This window comes from Balaenoptera musculus, chromosome 5 (assembly GCF_009873245.2).
Source record: "Balaenoptera musculus isolate JJ_BM4_2016_0621 chromosome 5, mBalMus1.pri.v3, whole genome shotgun sequence".
NCBI lineage: Eukaryota > Metazoa > Chordata > Mammalia > Artiodactyla > Balaenopteridae > Balaenoptera > Balaenoptera musculus.
In genome coordinates, this window is record NC_045789.1 from 25382237 (window position 1) to 25409157 (window position 26921).

At 40.3% G+C, this 26921-nt stretch overlaps 1 protein-coding gene across 8 annotated transcripts in view; it reads right to left on the reverse strand.

Annotated features, from left to right (window-relative positions):
- The window catches only part of INPP4B (inositol polyphosphate-4-phosphatase type II B), a 745855-nt gene that overhangs the window by 476263 nt on the left and 242671 nt on the right, over positions 1 to 26921 (reverse strand). The window contains exon 1 of one of the 8 annotated variants that reach the window (XM_036853320.1): positions 22468 to 22512. The exons of the other annotated variants lie outside the window; for them this stretch is intronic. The gene's annotated coding sequence lies outside the window, so the exon portion shown is untranslated. Of the gene's footprint in view, positions 1 to 22467; positions 22513 to 26921 lie in introns of those variants that run through there. 8 annotated transcript variants of the gene reach the window in all.

Consider the following 26921-nt stretch of genomic DNA (forward strand, 5'->3'; position numbering starts at 1 on the left):
GAGCATTTTGGTTACCTTAACAGTTTGAGCATTTGTTTCTTCCAATATTCTTTCAAATCATACTTTTGACTATATATTTCCTATTGTACAGCAATATATATGTTCTTTATTCCCCTTTTCCTGATTCCATTTTTTTAATATTTTTTGTACATTTTTACCAAGGCAACCAGGACAGCAAATAAGCCCTCAAAAAGCTGAGCAGTTACTCCCTACAAAGTCAGAGAACTTACCCTAAAATCAATATTTTATGTACAAATATATTTTGGAGTCTCAGAAGCCTTTGAGAATGCTAGCCAGACTCTTTTTAAAATAAACTTTCTGGGACTTCCCTGGTGGCGCAGTGATTGAGAATCCGCCTGCCAATTCAGGGGACACGGGTTCAAGCCCTGATCCGGGAAGATCCCACATGCTGTGGAGCAACTAAGCCCCTGCGCCACAACTACTGAGCCTGCGCTCTAGAGCCCACGAGCCACAACTACTGAAGCTCGCGCTCAGAGACTGTGCTCCACAACTAGAGAAGCCACCGCAGTGAGAAGCCCGCGCACCACAACAAAGAGTAGCCCCCGCTCGCTGCAACTAGAGAAAGCCTGTGCGCAGCAACGAAGACCCAACGCAGCCAAAAATTCATTAATTAATTAATTAATTTAAAAAAATAAACCTTCTGACTAAATAGTGCATATACTCTAACCCACTCACCGGGCTCTGGGGATCTTTCAGACGGATTGAAGGACCCTTCACCTTCTGAACCCCCATGTCCTTGCAGAACTGCCCGGGCAATAGTTAAACAGTAACTACTTGTGAGTACCTCCAACACTGCACTGATTTTCTGCTACCCAATTAGCCACATTTGGCAAAAGAAAAGTGACCTTCATCTTGTGGCTCACTAGCGACTCAGACAGTGAAAGAGGCAAATGGGCCATCGGAGGTCACTGAGTTTACAACCCATTTCATATCTCAGGAAAATGAAAGACCATGAAGGTTAAGTGACTTGGCTGAAGTGACACAGAGCTGCCAGAGGAGCCAAACTCTGGCTGGCAGAACAATGCTGCTTTTACCTTTCCCGAAAGGAAGATGCCGCCTCCAATTATTTTACACTGAAAGATCTCCTCGCTTTCTATTGTATTATATTTCCTTATCTGTGGGGAACAAATCTGGAGAGCAATTTACAATCTGATATATTACATCTGGTCTCTTCTTGAGACCAAAATGTTATGCGAACCCATAAGAAATCCTGGTTCTGTAATATTCAGGTAGCAACAACACAACTTCATGTGTTAATCACCACCGTATTTTATTTGAGAGACTGCATTCTTAAAGATTGAGAATAAAAGCTAAAACATCCTTCAATGTTTTTGGAAAGAGATATAAGCTAAGGATCGCTATTAACACAGGTCACAGTTGAAGGGGAAACAGGTTGTGACTCTGTAAGTTTGCCGAGAAGCCCAAAGGTACAGCTTCGAAAGATATATCTCAAATGCCTCTCCAATGGCTGCAAAACTCTCTCCCTGGAACACTTTTAAATAGTGGAAGAACCAAGTCTTTCATACCAGTCACCACAGAGCAATATTTCCAGCAATGAGAGACTCATGGACTTGATGGCAAATGAGTGAAAATTTTAAGTAGTCGTCTCAGCATTTTAAGCTTCTCTGTCAGCAGCAGAACAATAGCCAAAGCACTTTGAATATCAACATCCAAACAGAAAATCAAAGAAGTCATCAAAGGAAAATCTCCTTCCTGAAATATAAGTGATAAGATCAATGTATAAATTAGTCGGAGAAAAGGCCAACCCAGAAGGTCCTGTCTTGTAGAAGAAATTCAATACGACATGAGATTAGTGTGTCAAAACTTAAAATACGTATTAATGGTAAAGCAAATCTGATTGCCTCCATAACAATCCATCTAAATTGTTTAATTTGGAAAATTTTTCTGTTATTGGTAAGCACTTCAGTATGAAGCAGTTATCTTGATCAAATGTTTTATAGAAACATCATGCTGCACTCTACAGAATCCTAAAAAATGCTGTCATTCTAGACTGCACCAATTTTCAGCAAAACAGAGGGGTTACCTTTCTAGGAGCGAACATAGTATATACTTTTTCCACTTAACATTCTGACAGAAAATCTTTCTAAAATGTATTAAACTATACGAGGCCTTCCTTAAAAGTACATTGGGCATAATGTCATTTTCCTTGATGACCCAGAGTCATTATTGTGAATATTAATTATCACACTGGCCTGTAATAAAATCACGTCTGTGAGGCCCTCAGAAATGCATTCTTTCTGTGGCCCTTAGAATGACAGAATGTCAGCATTAAACAGGACTTGAGAGCTTGTCTAGATTTTTCAATTACAGATGAGGATACTAGTGACGAGAGAGGAGCGATATGATGTAATGGAGGAGACGTAAATGGTGACCTACCCCAGGTCTCCCACCTTCTCCAGAGTCCTTTCAAGTACCCCACATTGTACACCACAACCTGTGCCTTTCATTAGTTTCTCTGTCTGTTTTTCTTTTTTCTTTTTTTAAAATTTATTTATTTTATTTATTTATTTTTCTTATTTTTGGTTGTGTTGGGTCTTTGTTGTTGCACGCAGGCTTTCTCTAGTTGCAGCGAGCGGGAGCTACTCTTCATTGTGGTGCATGGGCTTTCTCATTGCGGTGGCTTCTCTTGTTGCAGAGCATGGGCTCTAGGCACATGGGCTTCAGTAATTGTGGCACACAGGCTCAGTAGTTGTGGTGCACAGGCTTAGTTGCTCCGCAGCATGTGGGATCTTCCCGGACCAGGGCTCGACCCGTGTCCCCTGCATTGGCAGGCGGATTCCCAACCACTGTGCCACCAGGGAAGCCCTGTCTGTTTTTTTTAATAGCTTTTCTCTGCCCTTCCTGTTAGGTTCTATGCTCACCCTCCTCACCATTGCTGGTGATTTAATCTCCTCCAGCACCATGCCCTCTGATGGTGATTAGTGCGGTTCTGGCACAGAGGGAGGGCATGGGGAGCCCATGGTCATCAAAGGTGATGGCTGGAAGTCAGGATCTGGGGAGAACTCAGGTAAAATTTAGGAGAGTGATCTAAAATGTAGAGGGTAAACTAACCTGAACCACAATGAAGAGATCTAACCAAATGCTGGAGTCTAAGGTCCAGAGCCAAAGTGGAGAGGAGAGGCAGGAACCAAAAATGCCAAGAAAGAGGGAGGTCCAGCAAGGAGCAAGCCTTGGGAGGCAGAGCAGAGGAATATGAATGACAGGGATGTCTGTGCTGTCTTTTATCCCCCTTCCAGCGTGATTACATTTTGAAAGTAAATACCTTGGGAGGGAGGGAGGGTGCCTGCTTCTTTTCACAGCCCCTCAATCAATCCCAACTTGAACCTGGCTTAAAAGACAACTCATGCCTTGGATGGTGAGACATGTGAGTCACGGAGATCTGAGTGAGTAACCTAATGGTCTTAACCCAGGAGAACAGGCATTGGGTATAAGGCATGGGAATGTGACGGTTCACAAGTCTTATTTGTTTACTTCCTGGGAACAGCTTTTCCTGCCCTTGTCCCGGAGCCTCTGAGGTTTCAGAGCAACTAAATTCCAGGTAGGTGAGGTGTTCTGCTTTGGTTTCCATGTCAATAAACAGATAAGGCAACAGCCCAGTGTAGTAAGTAGAGGGGGAAATGACAGTTTAAAAGCCAGCTGCATTGGAGCCTGTTCTAGCAGAAGGGTGAATTCTCACTTTCTGGAAGAATCACCCTTTTGTCTTACATGAGATGCCTGAGGCTCCCCGGGGGGCAAATGACTTGTCCAGGTTGATACAATGGCAAGGCCATTGCCTGTGATTAAAAGCATCAAGTATTAGAGCCCTGTGTCCCGCCCCCCGTGGTGGTCACAGGTCAGGTTATTATAACCTCAGAGAGGAAACGCTCCCCGATTGGTGGGCAGAGGAGCGTCTGTGGTACTTTCCTCCTCACTTTTTCCTGTAGTGGCCAAAGTAAGGTGTGCTTTGCTGTACTGTCTGGAAGACAAATTGGTATTCTCTGTAGGAACAGATAGGATGATTCATGCTGTGTGCTATATAATTAAGGTCTGTGAACTCAAAATGAGCAAACCAGGATGTTAGTAATCTTGGTAGAAGAGTAGCTTATGCGGGCAGCCATACCTCATTCTTTATTTGAATCCCTTTGAGGTGGGAGAGTTAAACTTCTCTGAGATAAGGGAACTTACCCAGAATAGAGTTCTTTTCAAGATTTTTCTCCCTTACCTCTTGATCTCTCATCTCTATCATGAAAAAAAAAAAAAAAAATATATATATATGTGTGTGTGTGTGTGTGTGTGTGTGTGTGTGTGTGTGTGTGCATGAATTTTTTATTTTACAGCCAAGAAACTAGGTTTTCCTCTCACCTCTTGTGCTTTAAAATGCTTATTCAACCCGAACAGTGATTGAGGCCCTACAACAAACTAGAGGACCAAGCACTTCAAAGCCACATATGAAGACAAGGCGGATTTTGCTTTCCCAAAAGCCCAGAGTCTAGCTGTAGAGGCAGATGGAAGTCAGTTACATAGGTACTTACTTACCTGGCTGTGTCACTACGCCTAAAACTCCTAAATTCCATAATCCCGGTCTCTTCGAGTGTACAATGACAATACTAATACTTATCTTGCCAGTTGTTTCATATTTTTAAAGTCAATTGTATATACATCACTGAGGAGTGGGCTTGGTACCTATAGGGTACTTAATACCCAGCAGTAAGTGACAACACACACTAATGGGTATTCTAACCAAGGAATGACCGTAACGAGTCAGAACCACAAGGTGACGGGAGGCTACTCCTCCCACAAGCGGACATTTGTTACTTTATGGCTGCCCAACAAGTACACAGCCTTTCTTTGGCAACAACATCCAATTTCCTTGGACAAGCCCCCTGTCCCCTGTGCTCAGCCCATGTGTTTCTGATTGCGTGACACGGCAAGTAGCCTTTTCAAAGCCTCAGCAGAGTCTGTTAAAAAGGGAGCCCAAATACTAAATTATAGTGCACTAAAAAATGGAAAGAATTAGTGGGGCATTTTTTTTCTGTCATTTCCTTTCTGAGAGTGCACAGAAGCAAGAGGGAGGAGAGAGGGAAGGGCGGAAAGACAGGGCAGGAAGCTGGATCCGAGTTGTAAAAATGTCCAAGGGGCATTTTAAGGCAAGGATTGGCTAATATTCTACTATTAAATTGTTTGCATTTAAATGATGTAAGTCCTTTCCATCTCCCCAAACCTGTTATTATTTGTCCTACACACAGAAGGTCTTGTGTGAGTGTTTCTGTTTGTTTCTCTGGAAAGTGAGGGAAGGGGTGAGCTCTGTATCTGTGTTGACACAGAGTGGAAGGGTAGCATGCAAGGATGGACACACGGATCTGCAAACTAAACCAACCCAGCTAAAGCAGAAGCTGAGAATGGCAGATGGCCAAGAGAATGTCAATTACATGGAGCAAACTTCAAAAAGCTGGATGGCAAGAGGGCATAGGCTAGGACATGGAGTAGTGATTTGAGCCCATTTTATCTACTTCTGAGGGAAGGATACCCAAGCTGATGCTGGGGTTTTATTTTCAGTCCTAATCAGGTTCATCTGAACTCTGATGCAATAGACAGTTTGAGTTCCTCGTTTAAATCCCTGCCCTGGTTCTGTACCAGGAGCATATGATGGCCAAACCGTGGGGTGCCTATTTCGGAGAAGAAGCAATAACTCAGCATCAACAAATTAGGTCAGGGGATTTCTACCACAGTCACAGAAAAGCTGTGCAAAGTACTCTAAAATCACTCTTAGAGAATCTGGGTAAGGAGTCTATTTGAGACTGTATGCTTGTGGCAGAAAACCAAGCACATGCAATGTACTATGGGCTCTCAAGAACATGCTCCCTACCTTTTGATGTGCACGTGAACCACCAGGAAATGCTGTTAAAATGCAGATTCTGATAGTTAGGTCTGAGGGAGAACCTGAGATTCTGCATTTCTAGCCAGCTCCCAGACGACGCTAAGGTTGATGGTCTGGGGTCCATACTTGGAGCAGCAAGGCTAGATTCCCTCGTGAAATAACAAACAGTAGAGGACCCTGACAGGTATTAAATAAATTAACCTCATCATATATAGAATTCCCTGAAACTTGCAGTCTTTATGGAAGAAAAAAGAGGGTAGTTACTGGAACCCTGCACTGTCTATCAGAGCACAGTGTCAGAGAAACTGGATTCCTACAGTAGACTTTTGAGCCTTTGGTAAGCCTCACATATTACCAAAAACTAGAGATCTGGGAAACTGCCATACCAAGAACTATGGAGAATTTATAGAAGGAAGAAATACTGATTTTCAGAGAAATAAACAATATAAAGAATAAAAGTGACAGTTGCTACTATTCGTTTAATGTTTACCATCTGTCAGGAACTGTTTTAAGTATTTTATCACTTCATTCTTAATATCACAGTAACGCAATGGTATAGGAACAACTGTTATCTCTATTCTAGAGATAAGGAAGCTGAGACTCAGAGAGGGTAAGTTACCTGCCCAAGATCACACAGCTAATAAATAGCAGGACAGGTGTTTGAACACAGGCAGTCCTGCTCTACAGTCTACACATATAACCACTATGCTCTCTCCCTCTCCTGTTTCCATGGCTCCACCAAAACAGCTTTTCCAATGGAAATGGATAATCTCCATGATGCAAGATGCAGTAGACATTTTTGTTCCTCTCAGCAACACTATTGCTACGGACCTCACCTTCCTTCTCTAGTATTACCTTCTCCTGGTTTTCAGGGCATGGACTCTCCTGGTTCCTGTTCTATTTTTCCAGAATTCCTCTCAGTTGTCATTTTGGCATCCTTCTCCCATCTCTGCCTCAGCAGACGCTGCTTCCTCTGCCTGGGAAGCTTTGCCCCAACCCCTTTGCTTAGGAATCCCTATGCACCCTCCTGGGATCCACAGCATACTGTGGTCCTAAGGGCCCGGTGGGGCTGTCAGACTCTAAACACTGTCCTCCAGGTAGTACCAGGTGTAGCTGAAGAGAATTCAACATACCCAAGTGGGGAGGACTGAAAAGAGAAGCTATAAAGAATGCAAACATCTGGCTGTAGGATGGCTACCCGCCATATCAAGCCAAAGAGGGGGGGTTGGGAGAGAAGGTAAGAGGTTGAACCTGCACAAGTTCCTTCAGCCACCAGGACTTTTCCGGGACACTTGGGCACACTGGGAAGGACAAACTGGAGGCTGACAAAGTAGGGCAAAGATACCGTATTTAGAAAGCTAGTTCAGCAGCCCAAGTGAGACCCGTAAGCACATTTGTAAAGATAGCAGCTGTCAGGTGGGAAGCGAGGGCATCCACGAAAGACTTTCCGGAGGGAGACTCTGAAAGGCTTGGTTACAATGCATTCTACCTCACGTATTTATTAGATACTAGCTAGTTGTAAACGGGTCTTTTACAGTTGACTTACATATAGTTTCCAGAGCCAACTTTAATAGGGTGAAGACCTTGAGGCTGGTTGAAAAAAAATATTCCTATGCTTCCGCCTACTGGCAGAAAGGACATCTATTTATTTTTTTCCTGTTCAGTGAGAGAAGAGAGTTCTTAGCTGTGGGTGACCTGTGTGGGACACAGAGGCAGGATTGTAGAGATGGCATGAATTGCAACCTCTGGTAGGTAAAGAAACTGATGCTCAGAGTTTCCTTGTCTTACAAGCAAAGTGCCACAGCTACAACCAGAACCCAGGACCTCAGCCAGCCAGGGGAGGGCTTTGTCCACAAAGGCACACGGGGTCGAAGTGCAGTTCCTGAACAGGACCCATGAGAATCTGCTCTTTACTTCCCTAGCCCTGCAGACTCCGTGCCCTCTGCCACCGACCAAGCGGGAGTTGTACCGCATCACCCCTCAGTCATTAAGGCCGGTCACTGCTGGGGTCCCTGACTCCAGCATGTATGTGAGTGGAGAAAAATAGTTACTGCTTTTTAAATGAGGATGTAGCTGAGGTTTACGGTAACTGACATAGAAAAAAAAGGGCAAATATTAGAGACAATTGGGGAAAAAGGTGAAAGAACTTACTCTCTGACTAGGTGTGAGGGATAAAGAGGAAAGAAGTATTAAAAAAAAAAAAAAAAAAAAAAAAAGAACCCAAGACTTGGAGACTGGGAAGAAAGCTGGTACCAACCAAACTGGGGTCACAGGGAAGGAAAGGCTTCCAGGGTCACAGGAGAAAGACCATTAGCTCAGTCTGGGATAAATTAACTTTGACAAGAAGCAGGATAGGCATGTGGGGATTTCCCGCTGATGTGTTATCTGGGGAAAAGATGTTTTATATCACCTAAGACAGTTTTATTTCCACTCTGAGTCAGAAGGATGACCTGAGCAGTTAGGGCAAGAAGGGAAAGGCCCCGAAGAGGTGCACAATTGCAGGGGGAAGTATCGACTGCAGTTTTGATCATCTAAGCTGATACCTGGGAAACCTGCGCTCTCTCCCCACACATTCAGGCAGGGGAAGAGAGAAGACGGAGGGCTGGAAGGGGCTCTTTCTTCTCTTTCTGTGATGCATCAAAACCGATACCACACAAAGCTGACCACCGGGGGACAGCAACCAGCCTGCTGCACCACAGCCCATGTCAGGTTTCCACACAGCTGCTCAGCCCGGGAGAGGCTTTCAAAGAGGCTGCCTGCAGAGGTTCTCCTGTGCAGGGGGGAGCACCTTCTTAAGCACTCAGAGCGCTGACACGGCTGGACGGAGGCTGGCAGTTTGCCAGGGGAGGGCTACTGACGGGAAACGTGGAGAAAGAGTTGCGGAGAGGAGAAAATCGGAAGGGACAGGAGTCGGAGCTGAATTGAGGTTCGATGTTAGATCAACGCAAGAGAAGAGGCGAAGAGGGGGAGCGTGTCGAGTTCCTTTAGTTCCCAGAAATGGAACTTCTGGGAAAGGCAGACTCACCACAGAGAATGACTGCAGAGAACTGAAGAGACACAAAGGCCTTGATGTTCATCAAAGGCCACCCACGCCTACCACCTCCCACAAACACACAGACCCACTGCCTCCACAGAGGAAGAAACAGCCAGGGAGGTCACATGACCCACTGGTGTCACACGGGCAGCTGTCAGTGGCAGAACAGGGTAGACACTCAGGATGACAGACACACGCTCCAAGGGACCTTCTTAACGTTCCACACGACATCATAAAATCTGTGATAGATGTGGTCACAGTAAATATAAACCCCCAAATTGTGGAGAGTCCTCGTAGGTATCTGACAAATGGTAAAACAAACTATACAGGTAGTAACAGGGACTGTCTGTGATGAAATATAAGATGGAATTGATATAACTTAAGTTCTATACAAAATAAAAAATGGAACTGAGAGCCCCAAAATAGGTCCATCAGAAATGGTAGAGTTCCCCACTATGGTGATCTCTAATGTCTGTTCTTGCAGAGATTCTTGTCTCATCTGTGGGCTCAGGCCCCTTCTTCCGCTTCTAGGTTCTGGCCCTGGCCCCCAGAGCCACAAGGAACGCCAAACAAGCAATTCGGAGACAAAAAGTCAATCTTGTTTCTAAGCCCTGTATTTGAGGCACGGTTGCCTGGGGCTGGGTTTGGCCTCACTGCCCAGTTCCTCTGCACCTGAGGCTCTGCTTCCTTGGCAGGTCCTGGACTCACATCCACGGTACCAACCAAGACAGCCATATTTGCCCTTTTCAATCCTAAGCACTGGTCACAGCCTTTCATTCTGAATTCTCCACCCTCCCTGTCATCTCAAAACTCTGGACAAGCCCACAGCATGGCCTCATTCCTCTGTCTGAGCCTTCTTCACAACCTTGACCCCCAAATTCCGAGCCCAGCCTGTATATTCCGGTCGCTTGTTGCCCCTTTTGCTTGTTGTGGCTTGACATTTAGACTGACTCTGCTCCGTCCTCTGGATTCATGGTATTTATCTGTCCTGCCCCCTTTTCTTTACACCCTCACTATCTTCCAGATTTCATCATCCTGGCCCAAATAAGACACTGACCACAATTTGCTTTTGGCAGCAGAAAATAAGGAAAGAAGAAGGATGAAAACTGAAAGTTAAGGAGGAAATAGGGCTTCTTTTAGAAACAGTTATTACTAATATACCTAAATATGAAGCCTAAAGTTAAGGAAATTATTCAACCTGTAGGAACTATTTAGGGTAGGCTAGGTTGTGCCCCTGTTAACAAATTTCCCTGGGAATCTCAGTGGCTTAACGTAAGAAAGGTTCATTTCCTCCCTCTCTTATATATTCAGTGGGTGTTGGGAAGTGGGAAAGAATTGCTCTAGGTAGGAACTAGGGACCTAAAGGAGGTCTCAAGTCCTTGAAGCTTCATCAGGACCAAGTCTCCTTCTTGACTTCCTGGCAGGTGAAGACAGACTAGAGGATCACAAGGGAGTTTTCACAGCCGCAGGCTGGAGCTGACACTATCAGTTCTCACAGCCCATTATCCAGAGGTGCACATCTGCAAGGAGCTGAGAAGCCCAGCTTTTCCACGTGGCCCAAAGGCCAGGAGACCTGGAGGCTGAGAATCCTAGTAACATCCAGACCACAATGATTCCAGATGATGTGGCTCTGGAATTCTCTCCCAATTGTTATGTTAGCTGAAGGGCTATGCACCTGAAGTCGTGACAATGCTTCTCATTTTAGTTGACAATAAGCAAAGCCGTCTGCAATAAGTGTCATAAAAGGAATGAATATGGACTAATGGAATGATGCATGACAGTGCGTGTGGTTAAAAGCTGAGAAGCTAAGGTATCTGAGAATGGTTGTGAGGCTACAATTTTATTTCACTCTTGTGTGTTTCTGTTTCATTTTTGTGGCTTGAGGGGAATACTTTTTTTAATGTTAGTTTTGAATGTCTGCTTTGTATTTAATGAACCAAGATTAAAGTGGAGGATTTGCCTCTCATTTTTATGGATAATTGCATATAATACTCAAAAGCATAAAACAGCAAGGATGTCTTGTTAAAAGCAACTTTTAATGCTTCGATACAGCAGTAGACTTGCAAATAGTAAAATCATATGTGTCTGTCTTATCAATATTGTGATTTAATTCTAGAGTATTGCCTGCACTTCTACACATATTTAATCTTGTAATCATAGTCCTTTACAGACAAACCCATGACAACTCAATACTCATATATTAATGACAGCACTAGTTTACCCAGACGTGGCATTGAGATGCTTTAAACTCTTAGCACATAAACTGAACATTTTGCCAAGAGGAACACTAAAAATAATGAGGGAAAGAAAGCTACTGAATCATCACCCTTTATTATTGCTTGCTCTTCTTCCTCTTATTACGTGTTTTAAAAGCTCTGAGTTATTTATTTACATTTAATCCACGGACAAGGTTTTTATACACTTGAAAACCCTACAGTAGGATTAGGGCGGCTGTAATTCTGTCCATCAGATGTGCCTGGTCTGAGCAGTGTTCTGGGTAGGGCTCTGTAGAGCCTCATCCACTCACATCAGATAAGCAGCAAGAAGTACAAGTAATCAAATAGGTCTCCTATCATTTCCCAAAATGGGGCTTTTATCAAGCAATGTTGTCTCTTACTGAGATCACCACAGAAGTGAAGTGTTTCGGCAAGATCTAATCCTCAACACCAGAAGCCTGTCCTTTGAAAGACGTCTTCCGAACCCTCCCCTGCTCCAGCCACGTGTCCTCTTCCAAGCACGCCTAGCCCCCCACGAGAATGATAGCCCTGACCTGGTCCTCCCCTTCTTCCGCTCTGAGGCTGCTGAGCACAACAAGGCAAGCAGCCTGTCTATGGAATTTAAGATACTTCTTAATCCTGAAAGCTCATAAACGCCAGTACTGATTTTAAAAAATCATTCTCACCCCAGTTGATAAAACCTTTACTTTAGGTGCTGTCATTTTGGTGAAAACTGCCTTTTTAATATCACCTGTTGTTCTCCAGGGAATAGTTGCCAAACCAGCATTATAAATTCCAGAGAAAAATATTTCATGAGACCATACTTAAATTTACAGAATACATATGTTAGAGCTAAGCTCACTAATGATATAACTCACAAATATACAGGAGATGAGAACTTAAAATATTTTTTATCAGATCTGCTGGAAGACCAAAAATTAAAAAAATTCTCTACTCACTAATTTTTCTAGATATATGTTCTGGTGGGGAAGAATATAGTAGAGTACTGCTCAAAAAAGAGAATTGATGAAAATATACTTCCGAAACAGAAATCAATTCACAAAATTATTTCACTTGAATAGATACCATTTTATAAACAGAAAAACTGAAGGAGAAAAACTATATGACTTGTTCAAGTTTCTAAAGTTGATTTGTGAATGGAGCAAGTAAGGGAATGCTTTTCTCGTAACTTTAATTCAAATATCTAATTTGAGATTCTTATGGTACTGATCTTCTAAAGAGCTGAAAGACTGAAATGTTTTTTATGCACACACTGTATGAAAGATTCTAACTAAAGGGTAAAAAATATTATTTTTTTCAAAAAAGTTTCTATGTACATTTCAAGTCTCCAGCATCCTGTCTAGATTTGTTTTTTCTCTCTCTTTTCTCTCTTTCTTGCTCTCTCTTTTTTTCTCCTTGAGATCTCATGGGGGAAAAAAGAGGAAAATAAGATTTCATGAGAGGACAGTTCTGACCTAGAAAGATAAAAAAGATCTTTAACTACAGAGCAAAACTGAGACAGATCTTTAAAGGGGCGGGGGGGGGGGAGGGACGTTACTGCATTGTTTTGCTTTATGTGGATGTAAAGAAAAAGGTACCAAGTTTTTTGTTGCTTGAACAGGAGAGGGATTTTCTTATGAGGCCCTGAAAGGTTTTATAGTTGAAAAGTAATATGAAAAATAATAACTTCTGCCACTGAATGATTGTTATAAGGCTCAGCACCTTCAATAAAAAGATGCTTCTGTTCAATTTCCAGTCACATCAAATTCTCATTACAAGCAGCTAAATCCCATCTCTCCATGAACCAGACTGTATCAAAAGTAGCAGCTTTATGCATTAAGTTTTGTAACACACACTTACATCCCATATATCCCAGGTCACAAAGCAAATTCTAGGACCTTTTCCCCTCAGTGAATGATAGGCTTGGATGCTAAGCTTCGATGAGACCAAGAGCCGGGAAACTCTGGTGACCAAGGTGCCCTCAAAAATAAGAAAGAAATTCTGTTGCTTTTTGGAAACAGAATTGTCCAGTTCCCAAGTGCTTGCATAAAATCAGTTTTTGTGCTGAAGAATAAAATATCAAGGATTGTTGAGAGTTTAATTCAGAATCCATGAGGAGGAAAATTAGAGAGGCATTAAGGTCAAAAAAAAAAAAAAAAAGTCCCTATGGTACAAAACTGCAAAGCCTGCTTACTAATTTCCATGCTGTTCCCTCTTATGTTATTTGGAAATGTTCGATATTGCTACATTTCCTTCTAAGGTCTGGGGAAGAGAATAAAATGTCAAGGAGGTTAAAGTTCCCAGACGAACCATGGAAATCGGGAAAGGAAGGTGCAGACTCTAATGATGAATGCTAGGGTTCAGAGCACGAGCTCTAATTCAAAGCATAACTCTCCTTACCGGTACACAGGGCAACGGACTTGACCTTAGATGGCTTTGCCCTTTAAAGAAAGCTCTTTTTTAGCAGTGAAGGGACCCTCCAGTAGTCAGAGAGATGAATATCACTTTCAAAACAGAAAATATGTCAACTGATATGGCAGAACGAAAGCTGGCTATTGTCGATTTTTTAAGGCAGTAAAGCTGAAAATGAAAGGATTCAGGATACATTCAAGGATACGGGAATGGTATGTTTTCTTATTGGCAGCCATGTCCATTTTCATACTTAGAGTCTGTTGTTTGCTGTGCTGGGGAATGTTGGCTTCATTTTAAGACTTAAACCAAATCCAAGGAATTAACTAAATGGTACATGCTTATTTATATTGTTCATGAATAGATGCAAATGGTACTCCGGAAGAGGCTAGCTGAAGAATTAGGTGACAGAACTGGAAAAGAAACATCAACATTTGGCTATAAAATGGTTTGAAGATTAAAGAAATAAGGGTATTTAAAAGGCAAGAGCAGTGACAGTGATAGAAAATTATAATCCAGTTTATAGTTACATTGTGAAAGATATTTATCAATTCCATATACATAGACCCACGGAATAGATTGCAAAACTGGCCATAATACTTTGGCAGTGCCTCCAATCAGTAACTGTAGTCTATTTGCTCATCCTCAAATTTGACCTGGTGTTTAACTTGCTTTGGCTAATACAAAGTGGCAGAAATGATACTTTCCCAGTTTCTGAGAATAAACCTCTCTCTATTCTCTCCCTCAGAACCTGCCACCTCCGTTTGAACAAGCCCCAAGCCTGGCTGATCTAGCCTTCTACCCACTGAGGAAATCATTGTACAGCAATTGCCATTGCTCCAGCCAACAAAAAGCCAATCCTAGCGGCAGAGCCACCTAGCTGACCAGCAGCTCCCCGCAGACGCAGGAGTTACCCCAGTTAAATACCTAGCTGATTGCAGACCAAACTGCCACCCCACGGACTTATGAGCTAAATAAGCAGTGGTGATTTTAAGCCACAAAATTTTGTGGTGATCTGTCACACAACAAAAGATAGTGGATAGATCCATATATCTCTAAGGAGCTTCATAGAAATCTATTATTAACTTAATTTGCCAAACCATTGTTAAGGATGAACTATGCACCAGGCACAATGACAAAGCCCAGTAATAGTGCATTGAGGAGACAGAGCTCTCTGGTGCACAGTCCATTCTGGAGATGCCAGGAAGACTTGCAGCACAGATACCCAAATGAGGACTTGAAATTTACTTATGAGTGGGCCAGGAGAAGTAAGGGGAAAGAGGTATTTCAGTCACAGGGAATGGTAAATGTACACAGAAGTTGAACAGTAAGGTATAAGCAGGAAGGTACAGGAATTTACATTAGTAGAATCTGACGTTTTAGTTAGGAAATGGCAAGAAATAAGACTAGAGAAGTTAATAGGAACCAGACCATGAAGGCCTTGGACGGTCTCATAAACACCTTGGATAGAAGTGTCTTGATATAGGCCTAGGACAGTAGTAGTTCTCAGACATGAAAGCATATAAAAATTATCTGGTGGTGGTGTTAAGAACAGAAATTTCTAGGGCTCGATCACCTATAAATTCTGATCCGGTAACTTGGTAATGGACCCCAGACTTCGGGCTTCAATTTTTTTTTAATTTGCCTTTTTAATATATAAGCCAGGAGGGTCTGATGTAGGTTGTACATGGTCCACACTTCAAAAAATGTCACTAGGCAATGGGAGGTCTCCCGAAGTGATTTAAGAAAGAGAGTGACTCAGGCACTCTATATTATTTTCAGGTTGGCATTTAAGACTGATTTTTCTGGCTGAGGTTTGGTAGGGAACTGAAGGCACTCAGTGAAAGAGGCAAGGATAAGAAAATCTGAATTAGGACAGTAATAGTAAAAACTGGAGACCAATGTGTGAAATATTTAGGAGGTTAAATTGCCAGGAATTTTTGTTGATTGAAGAAATGCAAGTGGAGGGGAAAGGAAGGGTCAAGGATGGCACCGGATTAAATTAGATTTGAAATATCTTAAAAATATCCAGAAAGCACTGGTTTGGAAGTTAAAGGTACACATTTAGGAGGTATCAGTGTATAAATGTAAACCAAACTATGGGAGTTGGGAGAGTTCTGGGGAGTTCCTGGGAGATTGACTGGAGTAAGAAGGGACCAGGCCAGTGGCAGAACCCAGAGGTACCGAAACACTTAAAGGACACATAAAAGATGAATAGCAGCTTAAGAGGCTGGGAAGAACTACTACAGAGTTAAGAGAAAAATGTGGCTACAATGACACTATAGTCCCAGTAGCCATAAAACAGCACTGCTCCAGGCAAACTACAGTGAGTGGTTGCCCTACTTAAAAATTAAGTGTCATTCAAAGTCTCTCATGATCACTGTGATCTCGCTTCACTAGAATTTTGGGTGCAGAAGACTGAAGAGTGTGGTTTGACTAGTTATCTTGAAGTAAAAATGAGAAAACAGAATTCAAACAACCCTTTTAAGAAAGCACAAAGTATACATAAAATTATAAATAAAAATGTACAAAAAAAGGACCTACTTATGAACTTTGGTGAACAACCTTGCAGAGTCTCTCTGTCCATAACTAATTTTAAATTAATAGGATTTTTGATTTAAATTATATATATACAGGAGAGCGATCAAGATGGCCAGAATAGGAGGATGTGAAACTCACTCCCCACACACAAATATATTAAAAATACGTCTACATGTGGAATAATTCTTACTGAAAACGAACTGGAAATTGGCTGAAAGACTCCTGTAAAATGAAGGCTGTAGGAAAGATGCACATGGAATCAGGTAGGAGGGGAAGAACAACAAAAACAAAAAAATCCCATTTAAAATTACATCAAAAAGAATAAATTCCCAGGTACTTTCAAGGAATAAACTTAACCAAGGAGGTGAAAGACCTATACTCTGAAAACTATAAAATACTGATGAAGGAAATTGAAGTTGACACAAAGAAATGGAAAGATATCCCATATTTTTGGATTGGAAGAATAATATTGTTAAAATGTCCATATTACCCAAAGCAATCTACAGATGTAAACAATCCTTACCAAAATACCCAGGATATTTTTCACAGAACTAGAACAAATAATCCTAAAATTTATATGGAACCACAAAAGACCCTGAATTGCCCAACAATCTTGAGAAATATAAAAAAGCTGTAAGTACCATGTGTCCAACTTTAGACTATACTACAAAGCTGCAATAATCAAAACAGCATGGTACTGCACAAAAACAGACACATAGATCAATGGAACAGAATAGAGAGCCCAGAAATAAACCAATATACCTATGGTCAATTAATCTACAACAAAAGAGGCAAGAATATACAATGGAGAAAATACAGTCTCTTCAATAAATAGTGCTGGAAAAACCAAACAGCTCCACATAAAAGAATGAGATTAGAACAGTTCCTCACAGCATGTACAAAAATAAACCCCAAATGGACTAAAGATCTAAATGTAAGACTGAAACCATAAAACTCCAATAAGAGAACATAGGTAGAACACTCTTTGACATAAATCACTCAATATTTCTTTGGATCTGCCACCCAAGGCAAAAGAAATAAAAGCAAAAATAAACAAATGGGAACTAATTAAACTTAAAAGCTTCTGCACAGCAAAGGAAACCATCGACAAAACAAAAAGACAACCTAATGAATGGGAGAAAATATTTGCAAATGATATGACCATCAGGGGGTTAATATCTAAAATATATAAACAGCTCATACAACTTGGTATCAAAAAACAAACAACCCAGTTAAAAATGGGCAGAAGACCTGAATAGATATTTTTCCAAGGAAGATATACAGATAACTAACAGGCACTTGAAAAGATGCTCACCATCACTAATTATTAGAGAAATGCAAATCAAAATAACAATGAGATATCACCTCACACTTATTCAGAATGGCTATAAGCAAAAAGTCTCCAAATAACAAATACTGGAGAGGATGTGGAGAAAAGGGAACCCTTGTACACTGTTAGTGGGAATGTCAATTGGTGTAGCCACTATGTGAATAGTATGGAGGTTCCTCAAAAAACTAAAAATAGAGCTACCATATGATCCAGCAATTCCATTCCTTGGTATATATCCAAAGAAAATGAAAACACTAACTCAAAAAGATACACACACCCCAATGTTCATAGCAGCACTGTTTACAATAGCCAAGATATAGAAGTAACTCAAGTGTCCGTCAACAGACAAATGGATAAAGAAGATGCACGTGAGCGTGCACATGTGTGTGTATAGTGGAATATTACTCTGCCATAAAAAAGAATGAAATTATGCTATTTGCTGAAAGTGGTTGGACCTACAGAGTATTATGCTCAATGAAATAAGTCAGACAGAGAAAGGCAAATACTGTATGTTATAACTTATACGTGAAATCTAAAAAACTTAAAAAAGGAATGCATATAGCAAAATAGAAACAGACTTACAGATATGGAAAACAAACTAGTGGATACCAGTGGAGAGAGGGAAGGGGGGAGGGCAAGATAGGGGTATGGGATTAAGGGATACAAACTACTATGTATAAAAGAAATAAGCAACAAGGTTATATCGTACAGCACAGGGAATTATAGCCATTATTCTGTAATAAGTTGATGCAAGAGGGAGGAGATATGGGGATATATGTATATGTACAGCTGATTCACTTTGTTATAAAGCAGAAACTAACACACCACTGTAAAGCAATTATACTCCAATAAAGATGTTAAAAAAAATACTGAATCACTATATTGTACACCTGAAACAAATATAATATTGTAAATCAACTGTATTTCAATTTTTAAAAAATGAAAAAATTATATATATACAGATCTATAATAATATATGTAATAAAAATGTGTCTTTTTCACAGAATATTGTCATTCTGCATGTAATAATCCATATCAGGGTTGGGAAACTTTTGCTGTAAAGGACCAATAGTAAATATTTTGGGCTTTGTGAGCCATATGATCCCTGTTGCAGTTACTCAACTCTGTCCTTGCTCTGTAGCATGCAAGTAGCCTTACACAATATGTAAATGTAAAAGCAAGGATGATCTGGCCCATAGGCTATAGTTTGCTGATCTATATCATAATTTTTAATGACTTCATATTGCTTATGGCTGTACCATAAATTATTTAACCAACCTTCAAGAAATGTATACCAAGGAGATTTTCAAATATTTGAAAATATATGTAGAAATATGTTAATACAGCCTTACATATCAGCTGGGGAAATTTGAAACAATGTAAATGTTCATCAAAGGGAGATTAATTAGATAATTTGTGGTATACATGATCATTTCTTTCAAAAATCCTAAATGATACAGTTAGAATACCAAGTATAATTTTATTTCTCTTCTGAATATCCTGCCCCTAATTTAGATCAGTTTCTTCAATTGCAGAGATCTGAATTATTCTTTTTTAACAACTTTATTGGAGTATAATTGCTTTATAATAGTTTGTTAGTTTCTGCTTTACAACAAAGTGAATCAGCTATACATATACATATTTTTTAAATCAATAATAATGTGAATGGTCATGTTATTTTGAGTTGACCATTACAGGAAGATAAATATGTATAAGACTATAATACAATATCCAGTATTATTTAATCTACAGAACTTACTCAAATTTCTCCAATTGCCCCCCTAATGTTCTTTTTGGTTCAGGATCCAACCCAAAATCACACTTTGCCTTTAGTTGTCATGTTTCCCTTAGTCTCCTTTAATCTAGAACAGGTCCTCAGTCTTTCTTTGTTTTTCACAACCTTGACAATTTTCAAGAGTGTTGGTCAGGTATTATGATACCCCAGTACTAATGAGCCCATTCACTGCCCAAATCTTGGTTTCTAAACACCATGCTCCAATAAAAGAAAACTACTAGTCCTTGGAGAAACAGCTGATTGCAGGAATGGGACAGGAAAAGTGCAAGATGAGCCTAAAATATCTTGCGGTGCCAGAAAATATCAAAGTGTTTTAAAGAGAAATTCTAAAAAGATACAGGAGCCAACTTGAAGGGGGCTCCCAAAGGCCGAATCTGGGAAAACTGAACAACAAAAAAAATGATTGTGATACATTATAAGCCATGGAATAAAATGAGTTCATTTGCCCATACTAATATAAATAATGAGTGAATGGATGAATGGATGAATAAATGAATAGAGTAAAATTTTCCTTACTGTAAATTTCCAACTAGTATTTGGCAAACCCCACAGTAATAATTGTCTCAGGCAAGAATCTTCAAAGAATTCTAAAATTAGTGCTAACAGTGTTTTAAATAACAAGCTAACTAGATACTCTCCAATTATTTCTCCATAAGATCTTTATTAAATACAAAGAAATACAGTAACTTTGCAGTGGAGAAACCTGACAGACATCACCTTCACCAAGTGACCAAAGTTACCATTTTCAGTAACGGAACAAACCGACATCAAATCCCTTCTGATTTGATATGCTGAGAAGGTCACAACCTCACTTTGTGGCATCTTTGCCAAAAATGTAAAACCTGAACTTAAATATGAGGAAACCTCAGAGAAAATGTATCGATTGCCAGAGCCTTGTCGACCTAGTATTAGACACACTAGGGTACACTCACGTGTTACATGTACTTTCAGTTTGGCCTTGATTCAGTTCACAGAGATGCACTGAAAGACTTTTAAGAAGAAAATGACAGGATGACAGCTGTGTCTCAAGCAGAGAGTAAGATATAAAACGAAGGGGGTGGAAATGAAAAGCTGGGGAAGGGCATCTATGCCTGATAGGAATCTGTCACATTATTTCAGGCACATGGTCATAATCTCAACTAGCGTACTGGTATTAGAAATGCAGAAGAGGAGAGCAAGCCAAGAAATAATGGGAACAAAAATGAAAATTAATTTTCCACTCACTGAATGTGAAGGGACTGCAGAAGGAGGGAAAAGAAGGTCTCTATTACTAGACTTAGCACCTGGGTGTCTAGGCAGCAGGTGGGTCAATGGAAGGAGAGGTAAGGGAATTCCATTTGGGACAGATGTTTGAGGCATCACCAGGATATCCTAAAGAGAATGTCTAGCAGGTAGTAGGGAAGATCAGTCTGCAGTCCAGGAAGGAGATATAGCGTGTACGAATGGGTGCATTTTCCATTAAGAAACTGAGTTGGAAGAGCACATGTACCTTGTGCGGTGTCACGATGCCAGTAAGGGGCAGAACCAGTTTTTAAACCCAGTTCTTCCAAGTTCAGAAGTTTCTGTGGCCTATGGGAATTTTTGTGTATATCAAGACTCTCCAAAGGGTTCAAAAGAACTGCAAACGTCAGCAACTGTCAATCTCTAAGTGCACAATCAGGCTATGTGCAAAATTATAAGCCACTTGTTAAAAAATGTAAAGGAATAAGGGAAGTTCCCTTTTTGTCTGTGAGTCCCATTGGGCTTTACACAAAAGTAAAGACCATATTCAGAGCCTCCTAGGACTTTCAACGATCAGTTGATTGACTGTCAGAGCCTAGTCGACCTCAGACATCACCCACTCAAATGCTATAATGTTACAACTCAGGTTATCTAGTACTGCACATTCGAATATCTATACATAGGTTAGATGGAAAAGTTCCTGGTATATGCAACTGAATTCTTACCAGCTCTCCCCATCTGTTTTCTATTTGTTTGTTTTTAATTTTTATTGGAGTATAAGTGATTTACAATGTTGTGTTAGTTTTAGGTGTACAGCATGGTGAATCAGTTATACATATACATGTATCCACTCTTTTTTTTTTTTAGATTCTTTTCCCATATAGGCCATTACAGAGTCCCCACCTGTTTTAAGAGCAGACAGGAGCTAGAGTTTTAGGTTTCAGTGCTCTGTATTAGCTGGCAGAAGTGTTGCATCCTGAATATCTACATTGAAGAAGCGTCGCATCCCCTGAATATATTTGAATCCACAGGGAGCAATATAACCGAGGTCAGCTCTGAGGGTGGGCAGGAGACCCACCACTCAACCCGTTGGAGTCTAGGGCATCACTTAGCCTTGACAGAAATGAGGACCCAGGCAGAGGTCGCTGATCACTCACTACAACTGTTCCAGCAGCTCCCTCCCGGTGGTGGGAGAGGTTCTCTTTAGCCCAGAATCCCACCCTCCCACTGCTCACCCCTCACCCACACCTTACACTCCCACCCCCCTACCCCCGCCCATCACCCTTCCGTTACAGGCAGGTGATGAGACGAAAAGAAGCAGAGTGCCTCCCTTCCTCTTTGCAGAAAGGGTAGCATGACCGAGAAAAAGCTTTCATTATAACTGATACTTTATAAGGCTGAATGACTATATTGCTGAAATCAGTGTTTATTCTCATTAAATACTTTTTTCTTATTCTGATACCTGTAATAACAATGAAATAAATATATACACGTGAGAAAAGTACACACAGAAAGGCATATCCCCTACATAAACACAGCTCTTCTCTTAAATTGCCACAGCCAAAGTAATCACATTCTTAAATCCTTCTCCAACCACAGTTCATTACATACTCTAAGAAAGGTTTTTCATTATTGCTGTTTATTTATTTATGCACCTGAAAAGGAATAAAAACCATTTCTAATTTGGGTACTCTCAAATCATACTCTACCTTCTTGCAATTAAAACACAAATTTACTTAAGACACTACTTGCCTAAAACAACCCTGTTTCCAAAATAGACACTCCATGAAATTTGTTAGTTAACAGTTGAATGCTCAGGAGCAGAGCAAAGCTTCAATTAAAGGATTACACCTCTGGAGCTAAAATGGGAGAGGCTGGAAGCTCAGCACCGAACCTTTCTGCTTTCATTGTCTCTGACTTTAGTTTGGTTTTGATTATTCTTTTCCCTTTTCCTTTTCTATTTTTCTTTTTGCCATTGGGTAGAACTAGCAATTATAGGGAGAAGGAGCAGTCTGATCTTACCAAGGAAGTTGTTTTGCTCAAGTCGTTTCTTTCATTTTCAAGTTGGCTCTCAGCCCTGCCTTTGTGCGATCTGAACCTTCATCGCTTCTCTCGTGAGTCAACAAGGTCCAAAGTCTTCTGCCCCACAGCATTACCTGAACGCTTGAATCACCCAGAAACTGGCTTGCTTGCAGGAACTCTGTTTTGCCTCGTATAAAAATGGGCTTCAGAAATGTTTAAACAATAACTAAATGAAGAAATAAACGACCGGGACATTGGATTTCATTCTTATCAATCATCATGTCCTTTCTCTCTCTCTGTAATATCATGTACATTTCTAGGCATCCCAAAGAAGTTAATGAATATTGGGCACTTAATGGATTTTTCCAAAAACACTCGAAAGTGACAGCTCTCCAAAACCAACTGTCTCTTTCCCATCACTGATGTATTAAGAGCAGAAAGAGTACGTCAACAGTCTTGCTAGATAATCATAGATATACTTAACTGCTACTGAAGATGATATTATCCGAAAAGACATACTTCAGTATAGAATTCAGTGCTACTCGGGATTGAGGCAGAATTGCTTCTCAGCTGGAAAAAATACCAAATAGATATTTTTGAACTTCTCAGTAGGTGATAATCCAGTAACTCTGAGAAACAATTCATAGGCATATGGAACAAATTACTATGGTAATTGCAGAAGGATTATGAATACTTTTAGGTCAGTAGTCTTGACCTTTTCAAAGCTAACTGTTCTGCTGAAACTAGAACTTAAACATAAACTAAATGGTTGCGATATTTGCCTAATTTTTTTACATGAATGAAAGAGCAACTTAATGAATTATTTAAATATGCCACCTGCATTTTTAATCTGTATATGGGCATGAATAAGAAAGAATATTTTTGTACTACATGGGACTGAGCACACCCACACATTCCGTCCCTCTGTCTTACAAATTCTAGATGGCTACTGGTGACAAGAAGGAAAGAGAAAACTACACAATCTTCCTTTATTTATACTAATTTTGACCTTACATTTGGAAAAGATGAAGGATAATTCTGACCAGTGTTTGTTCAGTTCTATAGCCTTCTGTAACAGACAATATCAATTCCATAGGAATGCCATAACCATTTATTCCCATCACAGCAGGGCCGTTTGCCTGATGAAAACATAATTGGAAAAACGTCTTCTTATGTGGCATTGTAAACCATCTGCCATATTCAGGTTCTACAATATGTAGCAAACTCAAGAAAGAAAAAGTAGAAATAGAAGTTTCTGGAACAACATCAGCATCAAAGAACTCCAAAATAGCACATTATTAGGGAAAGATACACAAAAATAAACGGCAAATTAACCTGCAAAATACCTACCACTGCAAATAATAACGGATTTTTATTGCTTTATACACATTCCTATGTATGCTTTAATATATTCCCAGCCCCTCAAGGAGTGATTTATTTGTTTTTGTTTATTTACAAGCACATAGTGCTACATACCAAATCTAAGTACTTTATACATATTAAATCACTCAATTTGCATAACAACCTTATACTGTGAGCACTGTCAGCATGCCTATTTTACAAATGGGAAAAGTGAGCAAACGAGCCAGGTTCGAAACAGTTTATAAGAGGATCTTTACCACTACCCTGTGCTAGTGACTGCTTCCTTTCTCTCCTATATAGTTATAAAAATTTCTTTAAAATATAGGTAATTCTTAAAAACAGAGGATTATATTCTAAGATTAATCTCAAAGCTAGCACCAACATCCAAATTCACATTCTGGTACTCTGTAGTTCATGGAATATGTACTTTCTTTCCTGAAAAGCTTTCATATAAAACATAGGTCGACATAAAAGGTGAAAGAGGGCTTCCCTGGTGGTGCAGTGGTTGAGAATCCGCTTGCCAATGCAGGGGACACGGGTTCCAGCCCTGGTCTGGGAGGATCCCACATGCCGCGGAACAACTGGGCCCGTGAGCCACAATTACTGAGCCTGCACGTCTGGAGCCTGTGCTCCGCAACTAGAGAGGCCGCGATAGTGAGAGGCCCGCGCACCGCGATGAAGAGTGGCCCCCACTCACTGCAACTGGAGAAAGCCCTCGCACAGAAACGAAGACCCAACACAGCAAGCAAGCAAGAAAGCAAGAAAGAAAGAAATGGTGAAAGATGCTTTCATTCCACCACTGATGATGAAGAATACTAGAGACAGTGGATTAGACCAACTGTGTATGTATGTTTGTATATATGTGTGTGTGTGTGTGTGTGTGTGTGTATGTGTATAAAACAAATGCCACCTCTCATATAAAAATATTCTATATATATTGGAAATATATAGGTAAGAAAATAAAATCAACATTTATTGTTCTTAGTGAGTAGCTAGGTATAAGAATAAGACCCTTCTATGCAAAAAAAAAAAAAAAAAGGTAGGAGAAAGTAGGGAATACATAAAACTAAGAAAAAATTAATTCGTGTCTCCCTGCAGAGAACTACAATATATACTAAAGAAGTCATATCATTTTTCAGTGTCTGTGAAAGAACAGAAAGAAACCAAATTTGTTTCTTTATGTATTTCATTTCATACCAAATCATGAACCAATTTCCAATGACATTAATAATATGTTCTCTTGCTAAACAACCACAACCATAGCCCAGGAGCCCCAGACTTTTCTCTCTCTGTCTCGTTTTTTTAATCCCTGAATACTCATTTGAAAATTAACTTAGAGCCCTCTTACATTCGTTCATTTATCTGCTGAAAATTCTCAATGCATTATGAAAATTAAGTTAGTAATATTTTACTGCAAAGCTTTTTTTCATTAAAAAGGAATAGAAGGCTTCCCTGGTGGCGCAGTGGTTAAGAATCTGCCTGCCAATGCAGGGGACACAGGTTCAAGCCCTGGTCTGGGAAGATCCCACATGCGCGGAGCAAAACTAAGCCCATGCACCTCAACTACTGAGCCTACGCTCTAGAACCCGCGCGCCACAACTACTGAAGCCCGTGCGCCTAGAGCCCGTGCTCGGCAACAAGAGAAGCCACCACAATGAGAAGCCCGCACACCACAACGAAGAGTAGCCCCCACTCACCGCAACTAGAGAAAGCCTGCGCAGCAACGAAGACCCAAAGCAGCCAAAAATAAATAAAATAAAATAAATAATTTTTAAAAAAGTAATAAAGCTAACATTTCTTAAAGTGTTATAATTTGGCGGGGGGCATAAAATACAAACTGAAAGTTTGGCAAAAGTAATTTGGAGCTCATTTGAGTTGAGGGGGAGACTCAGTACCCTGCAATTGACTATAAGGTCCAAGAAGGCAGGATCTAAGTTGATTCTAAACCTGGTAGGAAACTCAGAAGATGCTCTAGGATTAAGCCATTTTAAACTCTACTTAAAAGAAAAAGAAATGCTATTAGCCATTTTTAAACAATATAAGTCACTTCAACGTTTCTGCATATAAATAAATGTTTTTAAACACCTCAAATGAACTCTTAATCATAGATTTCACCACCTGTAGCATATATGCAGCACATGTGACCTGACTGTTAATGAATTGTACTTCCTTCTCTTTTCATTTCAGGCCTCATTTCTCTTTTCTACATCTCATCACGCACACCACCACCCCTGAAGGAAGACATATCCTCTTCCAGCCTATAACAACCAAAAGTCCCTCATCAGATCTCTTTTATTCTCAAGTTACACCTTGTAATTACTCCCTCTGTTTTTCTACTTGGCTCCCATTAAATTTTCTTCTTTTCACTAGCCCCCCCCACCTAATCAAAAATTTCTGGGAGTCCTCATTCAGTCTTACACTGTCTCCCAGAAAAGGAAGAATGCAAGGTGGGGAGAAGATGGAGAGGACCTTGACATCCCCAGTTGGAGACCTACTATGCATTCAGAAAAGCTTCAAATCCACCCAGCTCCCATCTTCCTCATCTTTTCTCTTTCTCTTCCTGCCTCTGATTTTTCATTTTGACCCCATACCTTTACAACCTGGTTAACCTGAGCAAAGTTTGATGTGATTATGTAAAGGAAGATCGCTAACCACCATTCACATATACTGATTAACATTTATGTTTACAGTAGGCCAATAATGGTTATATATAATCATAAGCACCTAAGAATCATTGTTGTGAGTTTTATTTAATAACAACACTCCATTCTTATCACATGTGCTCATTCTTCATAAATTTTGCATAAGTAGCATAATTATCTCCTTGCAATTAAAAAAAATTCAAAGAAATATTGTTTCACACCTTTCTAGAGATTGAAAATATTGGCCTGACAAGTGGAAAAAGTAAGTTTTATTAACAGCCATGGAAGTAATAAAGTGATACTTTGAGGATTTTGGCAAAGGGATGGCAAAAAAGTTAATTCAAATCACATTATTATAGAAGTAAACAGAACACCAATTAGTTAAAGAAAACATAGATGTATGTTTTAGCCAAGTGGTACTTTAAAGGCTATGTTGATAAATAGTGCTTA